Genomic DNA, 8,034 nt, shown 5'->3' on the forward strand with positions numbered 1-8,034 from the left:
GTTGTTGTAGTCAGTGGTGGGATTCAGCCGGTTCGCACCACTTCAGCAGAACTGGTAGCTATTTTTTGTTGTTGTCCGGGCCCAGAATGGACTTCCGGAAGCAGCATCCACACACAGAACCGGTTGTTCACGTATTTGAATCCCTCCACTGGTTGCAGTCCAACATATCTGAAAGACGGTTCTCTGAAGTGCTGACAGCCTATAAAACAGGGGTCTTCAAACCTGGTCCTTTTATGACTTGTGGACTTCAACTCCCAGAATTCCTCAGCCAGTGGAAGCTGAATTTGCACAAGAGACTGCATCTGTTGTGTGAACGTAGCCATCCGCATTTTATTTAGCATGCTCTGCAAATCCATCCCTTGTGATCAGCCTGTGGTTTAATGTGTTGTGCAAACCCTGAAAAATGTTTCAACTGAGAAAATGATGATCCTTGAACTATGGATGGCCAGAGTGTGGACAGCCAGTTTCTTCACTCACCTTCCAGAGCTGCCATTCTGGGTAATATGAGTAATGATGATTGGAATCACCCAGCCTGAATTTTATACCGAGAGGAAAAAGACCCCTCTGTAAGAGGGATGTTGGAGTCTTAGTGGACAATCACTTAAATATAAGCCAGCAATGTGCTGCAGCTGCCAAAAAAGCGGGGGGGGGGGGGGGACAAAGGGAGGCTCAGCCAATCTCAATGTATACATGGTTGTACTTTGACAATAAAGGTTCATACATTCATTGCATTAATAGAGGGATAGAAGCATTAATGAAGTATTAATACCACTTTATAATGCCTTGATAAGACCACACTTGGAATACTGCATCCAGCTTTGGTTGCCACAATGTAAAAAAGATGTTGAAACTCTTGAAAGAGTACAGAGAAGAACAACAAAGATGATTAGGAGTCTAGAGACTAAAATATATAAAGCACAGTTGCAGGAATTGGGTATTCTAGTTTAATGAAGAGAAGGACTAGAGGTAACATAATAGCAATGTTCCAATATCTCGGGTTGCCACAAAGAAGAGGGAGTCAATCTCTTCTTCAAAGCACCTGCAGGCAGGACAAGAAGCAATGGATGGAAACAAATCAAGGAGAGAAGCAACCTAGAACTAAGGAGAAATTTCCTGGCAGAGCAATTAATTAGTGGAACAACTTGCCTCTAAAAGTTGTGAATGCTCCAACACTGGAAGTTTTTAAGAAGAGATTGGACAATGACTTGTCTGAAATGATATAGGGTTTCCTACCTGAACAGGGGGTTGGACTAGAAGAGGGGTAGGCAACCTCGGCTCTTTTATAACTCATGGACTTCAACTCCCAGAATTCCTGAGTCAGGAATTCTGGGAGTTGAAGTCCATGAGTCATAAAAGAGCCGAGGTTACTTACCTGTGGACTAGAAGTCCTTCAAGGTCCCTTCCAACTCTGTTATTCTGTTAGCTTCTGCGTGTCGTTCATTTATTTCCTCCCCCACTTCAAACTGAGAAGCTGAATGAGCAGGCAGAAGACAAGGAGATTTTTCATTTTCTTTGGACATCTGTGCGAAATCCCAATTCTGCTGCACTGCCAAAGGGAGAAGATGAACATACGATGAAGTACTGCAGAAGGAGAGAGCAGCTAAGCAGTTAGAAAGACAAGTAACCATCACTTATCAGTCCTTGCTGAGAAATATGTTCTTTCTGGATGGCACCAAAGGAACAAACCATTATTTAGGTACTAACTAGATTATTACTTGGCCCAGAGAGAAATTCAAATGATCAGGGCAGAAGATGAAGTGGCTGTGTCTTTCATGGCTACAGTAAATCTGTGGCTTACCACATTTCAGGGAGAGGGCACTTAGTGACCAGAAGTGGCTGAAAGGGGTCCCCGACCTTGGCCACTTTATGACTTGTGGACTTCAATTCCCAGAATTCCTCAGCCAGCATGGCTGGCTGAGGATTTCTGGGAATTGAAGTCCACACATTATAAAGTGGCCAAGGTTGGGGACTCCTGCACTAGGAACAGCTTGTTGCCCTTTCACAATCACTCAACATTTTCTTCCCTCAAACATTGGACAATTATTGGTAGGGGTTGTTTTTTTCCTTCCCATTGCTCACCCACTTTCTCTTAAAATATCATACCTGCTTTTGCATCCTGCTTTTTCTGGATGGGAATTGAACAAATGGTGGAATTTTACTCCAGGTGCATCCAAAGAAAGCAAACAGGAAGCAAGGTCACTATTCCTCTTTACCTTGTTGAGTAATAAAAAAAATTCAGATAATCATTCATCCAGTAGGCCCCAGTGTCTCCTCCCACATCCCCCTCCCCCATGTACAGTTCATTGCAACTGGAAATCCTGAGTTAGCTTCATAACTTGTGAAAATACTTGGACAATCACCAGGTAAGTAACAACCATGTTAGCATTGCTTAAAAATCAAGGCAGTTTAGTTTCTATTGGCAAAGATGAGACCAGGGTGAGGAGAGTTACATCTTTCCAATAATTAACCAAGGCTATCTAAGTTGACATCTGTTACATTTTTAAGAGCAGTCTCTCAAAACAAATCCCAGGCTGGCATATAAATACTGTTACCTTCTAAGAGATGTTGCTCAGTTTTGGCTCTGAAGCCTGAATGTGGCTTGTACCATCAATTTTGAATCAGACACGCATCTACACTTTCCACTCCGGATAGAAAACAGAAACAATGTGTTGACTCACGAAAGGCTAAATTTGGGGGAAATGATTTAAATGCCAGCCTATTTGAAATACATAGAAGCCTGCCCAGGTATCAATATTTGAAAGAGACATCTTTCTTTCAGCCAAAATTAGATGGGTAAATATAAACTACAATCTGCTGTTCCCAAGCTTTGAAACTGTCTGCTAAAGCCATGCTAACTCCCACTGTATAAACTTCTGCTAATTTAAGTACTCTTTGGATGTGCAAAGAGGCTTTGGCTATACAGGTAGTCCTTGACTTACAACCACAGAACCAGAATTTTGGGGCTAGAATTTAGGTTGCTAAGCAAGGCGGTTATTAAGTTAGTTGTGCCTGATTTTGTGACAATGGTTAAGCAAATCCCTGCAGTTCATAGGTGACTCATGTGGTTAAGCAAATTCAGCTTCCTCCCCCCTCCCCCTCCCTTCCTCCCCCCCCCCCCTTGAATTTGCTTGTTGAAAACTGGCTGGGAAGGTTGAAAATGGTGATCCTATGATCCCAGGATGCTGCAACTGTTGTAAATGCAAGCTGGTACCAAGTGCCCAAATTTTTATCACGTATCTGTGGTGAGGTTGCCAAGGTCTTTCAGTGCGAGGACCAGTCAGAAATCATTTTTTTTCAGGGCAAGTATAACTTCAGATGGTTGCTAAACGAAGGGTTGTAAGTGGAGGGTTACCTATGAATGTTTTGAGGAAGTCAGGTGTTTTGTTTGAAAGGCTGTGTTGCTAATGAGCTTTGAATTTATGTTTCTGACACTGTATTTTAGTGGCATTGTTTAAACCACCCTTTAATTGCCTATGTTTAAGCCATAGTGTACATGTCATCTGTGGACAATAGGGTGGGGCATAACTCCCACTATAAATACAGGTAGTCCTTGGGTTACAACCATTCGGTTAGTGACAGTACAAAGTTACAACGGCACTGAAAAAAGTGACTTGTGACCGTTTTTCACACTTACAACTGTTGCAGTTTGCCTGTGGTCACATGACCAAAATTCAGACGCTTGGCAACTGACTTATATTTATGATGGTTGCAGTGTCCTGGGGTCATGTGATCCCATTTTGTGACCTTCTGACCAAGTAAGTGAGGAAGCCAGATTCACTTAACAATCGTGTTACTAACTTACCAGCTTTACTTAACAGATGTGAAAGAAAAGTTGTAAAATGGGCCAAAACTCACTTAACAAATATCTCGCTTAGCAACGGAAATTTTTGGCTCAATTATTTATTTATTTATTTAATTAGTTTTCTATACCGCCCTATTCCCGAAGGACTCAGGGCGGTTTACAGGGCAGCATATAAAAGACAATATAAAAAGATAATATAAAATTAAAATGAATTAAATTGATTAAAGCCCAACAATTAAAACAATATTAAAAAGCTAAAACCCCTTCAGTCCAGGCCTGATAAATCGAAAAGCCAGGTTTTCAGGTCCCGGCGAAATGAACGCAGATCGTTGTAAGTCAAGGGCTACCTGAGTTATCAGCCATTTATTTATGTTTGACTAAGCAAAACGACAAAAACTGTAAGTATTTTGTGGCTTCTAGATCAATCCTAATCTTTTTTTCCCCCTTGATGTTAAGTTCAAGCAAGTCTAAAAAAAGAGCAGTTATTAACACTCTGGGTGTTTTGGTTTTGTGTTGTTTCCTTTTGATTTGTTCACCTGCCTTTGAGTGGGAAACATTGCCCAGACAGGGGAGTGTGGTTATCACATGGCCAGACAATTAACTTGCACACCTGGCTTCTGCTGAAAATAGGAAAAACTGGTTGCACCAGCCCTTGGTGCCCTGGCTGAAGCCAGGCAAAAATGGGGGCTGAAAGTAGATTTACAATGGGTTCATTGTTGAAACTATGTCCTTCGGTACACAGCCTCGCATAAAGGCACAAACAGGCCAAGATTATTCTGTAGAAATTCCAGGAGAGGTACATGGGTAGATAATGCAAGACAAAATGGGGTTGGGTAATTTGAAGTTCAGCCTCTTATTGGAATCCAGTTGTTGACTTAATCCTTTATGTGAATTAGATGGTTAAGATAAGTCATAATGTGGTGGAGAACATAGTAATTGTATTTTTGTAATGCAGGTTTAGTCTGTGGTGGGAACCAGTGGTGGGATTCAGCCAGTTCGCACCAGTTTAGCTAATTTTTTGTTGCTCAGGCCCAGAATGGACTTCCGGAAGCGGCATCCACACAGAGAACCGGTTGTTCACCTATTTGAATCCCACCACTGGTGGGAACCCTTGTGCGACTGCAGCCTTTATCATATTTTCTTCTGTATTAAGAAACACCAAATAATTCAATCTGTCCTCAGATCAAAGATAAAAGAATAACAGAATTGGAAGGGACCTTGGAGGTCGTCTAGTCCAATCCACTGCTCAGGCAGGAGACCCTATTCCATTTCAGACAAATGGTTGTCCAATCTCTTCTTAAAAACTTCCAGTGTTGGAGCATCCACAACTTCTGGAGGCAAGTCGTTCCACTGATTAATTGTTCCAACGGTCAGGAAATTTCTCCAACTCTTCTCCCGAATGAATCTTGTCCTATTATAATTTATTTCTTTGGGTACAATATGTTGTTATGAACACAACCAGTGGATTTTTAATCCTGATTCAGGGTTTGGCATCATGCTAAGCCATGTGAAATTTGCTTGCTTTGGACTTAATGCCAAATAGAAATTTTGTAACCCAGGGTGGGTTGCCTCAAATGAACGAGTTCACAATTTGCAGCTATCCAGTAAACCGTGGTTAAGCTATGATTTATTGCGAAGTGCAAACCCAGTCCTTTAGATAAAAGAGATGAGTTGTCTGATGACTCCTGTCACTTCTCATTTCTGACATGGAACGCCAGTCTGCACTTCTGACCTTGCAGCCAGTTGCTGGTTGATAACAGCCTGGGGCCAGACAGAACTGGAAGATCCTGCAATACGAATCCCTTAAGGGGGATTGAAAAGTAGGTCATGCTGGGACAGGGAAAAAGAAGTGTGCATGTCATCACGTATGCACATGCATGCTATTGGGGGTAAATTGAAAGGGAAAGATGCCAAAGGTATGGGAAAGTCTTGGAAGGAGGGAATTAGCAGCAAAACTAAGATCAAGAACATGGATTCTTAATTACAGAGCGATTTCCATGTAATTCTTTAGTAAATACTCCTTTGTTACACTTAATCACGGTTTATTTTCTTCAAGTGTTGTCATCTTTTGTTACCTACATGTTCTTCTTCCCTTGGTTCATACAATACAAAGATCACCAACCTGTTTCTCACTTCTGAAGGTCAGCGGGTCATTACTATATATTGTGCAGTCTTTCTTACAACGGACAAACAAGTCATATTTTGAGCTATATCACAATCAGACTTGGGAATACGGGTAGTGGATTTTAAGAGATCTCTGAATGATTGTCATGTCCAAGGGACTTCTAGGAAAAGAAAGAGAAGTCCCAGTGAGATAAGTATTCAGTCACAAAAATATGGGGGGAAAACTTTAAAGAAAGGGGAAAAACTGCTCCGAATGTAGCAGAGGAAAAATGGCAGAAATAGAACATTGCTTCAGAGAGACATAATGGAGATCACGGTAAGGTTAATATCTGTTTTGTTGCCCTTTTCGTTAGTCATTATGGTGGATTCATATTATGAGTTATTGGTCTTTAATAATGCTGTGCTGTTTATTTTCATATAACTGAAACCAGTGTGTTAAATCGGGGAAGGGTACAGATGGAGATACCAGAATTTCTGGGAAACGTCACGCAAAATTAGCAGACACGGTAAAATGCTTACCAACAAACAAAATGGGTTTTCAACAATTGCAAAGCTGAATTGATAAGGTATGCTTAATCTGCCTCTCAAGAAATCTGCAATTGCACATCCAATCTGTCTTCCTTTTCCCATGTCATCTCACTACTGCTTATATACCGCTTCACAATGCTTTACAGCCGTCTCTAAGAGGTTTACAGAGTCAGCATATTGCCCCTGATAATCTGGGTCCTCATTTTACCCACCTCGGAAGGGTGGAAGGCTGAGTCAGGCTTGAGCCAGTCAAGATCAAACTGCTGGCAGTGGGCAGAGTTAGCTTGCAATTCTGTATTCTAACCACTGCACCACCACAGGGCTATCCCAGTTGAAAGCCTACAGCAGTCTAGCCACTCTATGCACCAGATGAAGTAAGGTGAAGCTCAGAAAAGCTCAGACCTTTTAATAAGGTTGGTTGGTTGGTTGGGAAGAATGCTACAAGACTTCTTACACCATGGGTTCTGTTCCTACAATAGAGGATAGGTTGTGGATGAGTATAGATGCAGGTCATCTTTGACTTGTGACTTACACAGTTGAGGTCTCGGTGACCGTCATGACAGGTACAAGAAGATCTAGAGACACTTGGGGCTATCCAATGGATTCTGTTCTTTGCGATTGTGGTGAAATGCAGACAACAACACATATGTATACCAGCCCTTTGAGTCCTGATTAGTGTACACTTGAGGATTTCATGGCAGTATGACAAAAAGCAACTAATGTTGCTAATTTCTGGGCAAGATCTCTTTAATTTGTACATATTGTATCCTTGTATTTGATACTTTTTAAGTTTTATGTCATATACTGTAGCGTGCCTTATTTTAATTGTGATGCTTCTGACACAAATAAGCAAACGTGACGGTTGTTAATTGGGTCACCACTTGATTTTACAATATTTTTTCCTAAAATCATGGTCATTAAACGGGGTTAGTAATGGTTAAGCAAAACCGTTGTTCACTAGGGGGCATTTTTTGTGGCAGAAACTGAAAGTAAACACCAGTTTAATTGTTGTAAATTGCAATCATGTGACTGCAGGACGCTGCAAATGGTTGTAAATGTGGGCTGGATACCCAAAATGTGGTCATGAGAGCACAGGGGAGACCCAGTCATAAGTTGAGGACTATTTTTATAGCTTATAAGTAGCTGCATTAGAAGCCTCTTCACTGCATTCTAGGCAAACATCTCTTTCTTAAGGATCATGGCGAGGGGGGTGTTTGATGCAGAAAGCTTGTGTGCACAAAGATGTGATGCCATTAAAAAAAACTTCCCAGCCATCAGAATATAGATTAAAATAACAGCGTTGGAAGGGACCTTGGAGGTCTTCTAGTCCAACCCCTGCTCAAGCAGGAAACCCTATACCATTTCAGACAAATGATTGTCCATTCTCTTCTTAAAAACCTCCAGTGTTGGAGCGCCCACAACTTCTGAAGGCAGGTCGTTCCACTGATTAACTGTTCTGTCAGGAAATTTTTAGGTTGGATTTCTCTTGAAAATTTTCCATCCATTACTCCTTGTCCTGCCCTCAGGTGCTTTGCAGAATAGGTTGAGCCCTCTTCTTTGTGACAGAACAGTTGAACACT

At 41.5% G+C, this 8,034-nt stretch overlaps 1 protein-coding gene across 1 annotated transcript in view; it reads left to right on the top strand.

Annotated features, from left to right (window-relative positions):
* TADA3 (transcriptional adaptor 3) overlaps window positions 1-8,034 on the top strand; it is a 701,258-nt gene that overhangs the window by 498,989 nt on the left and 194,235 nt on the right. The window lies entirely within an intron of this gene.

Source organism: Vipera berus, assembly GCF_964194415.1.
Source record: "Vipera berus genome assembly, chromosome: 2".
In the NCBI taxonomy this organism is placed as follows: domain Eukaryota; kingdom Metazoa; phylum Chordata; class Lepidosauria; order Squamata; family Viperidae; genus Vipera; species Vipera berus.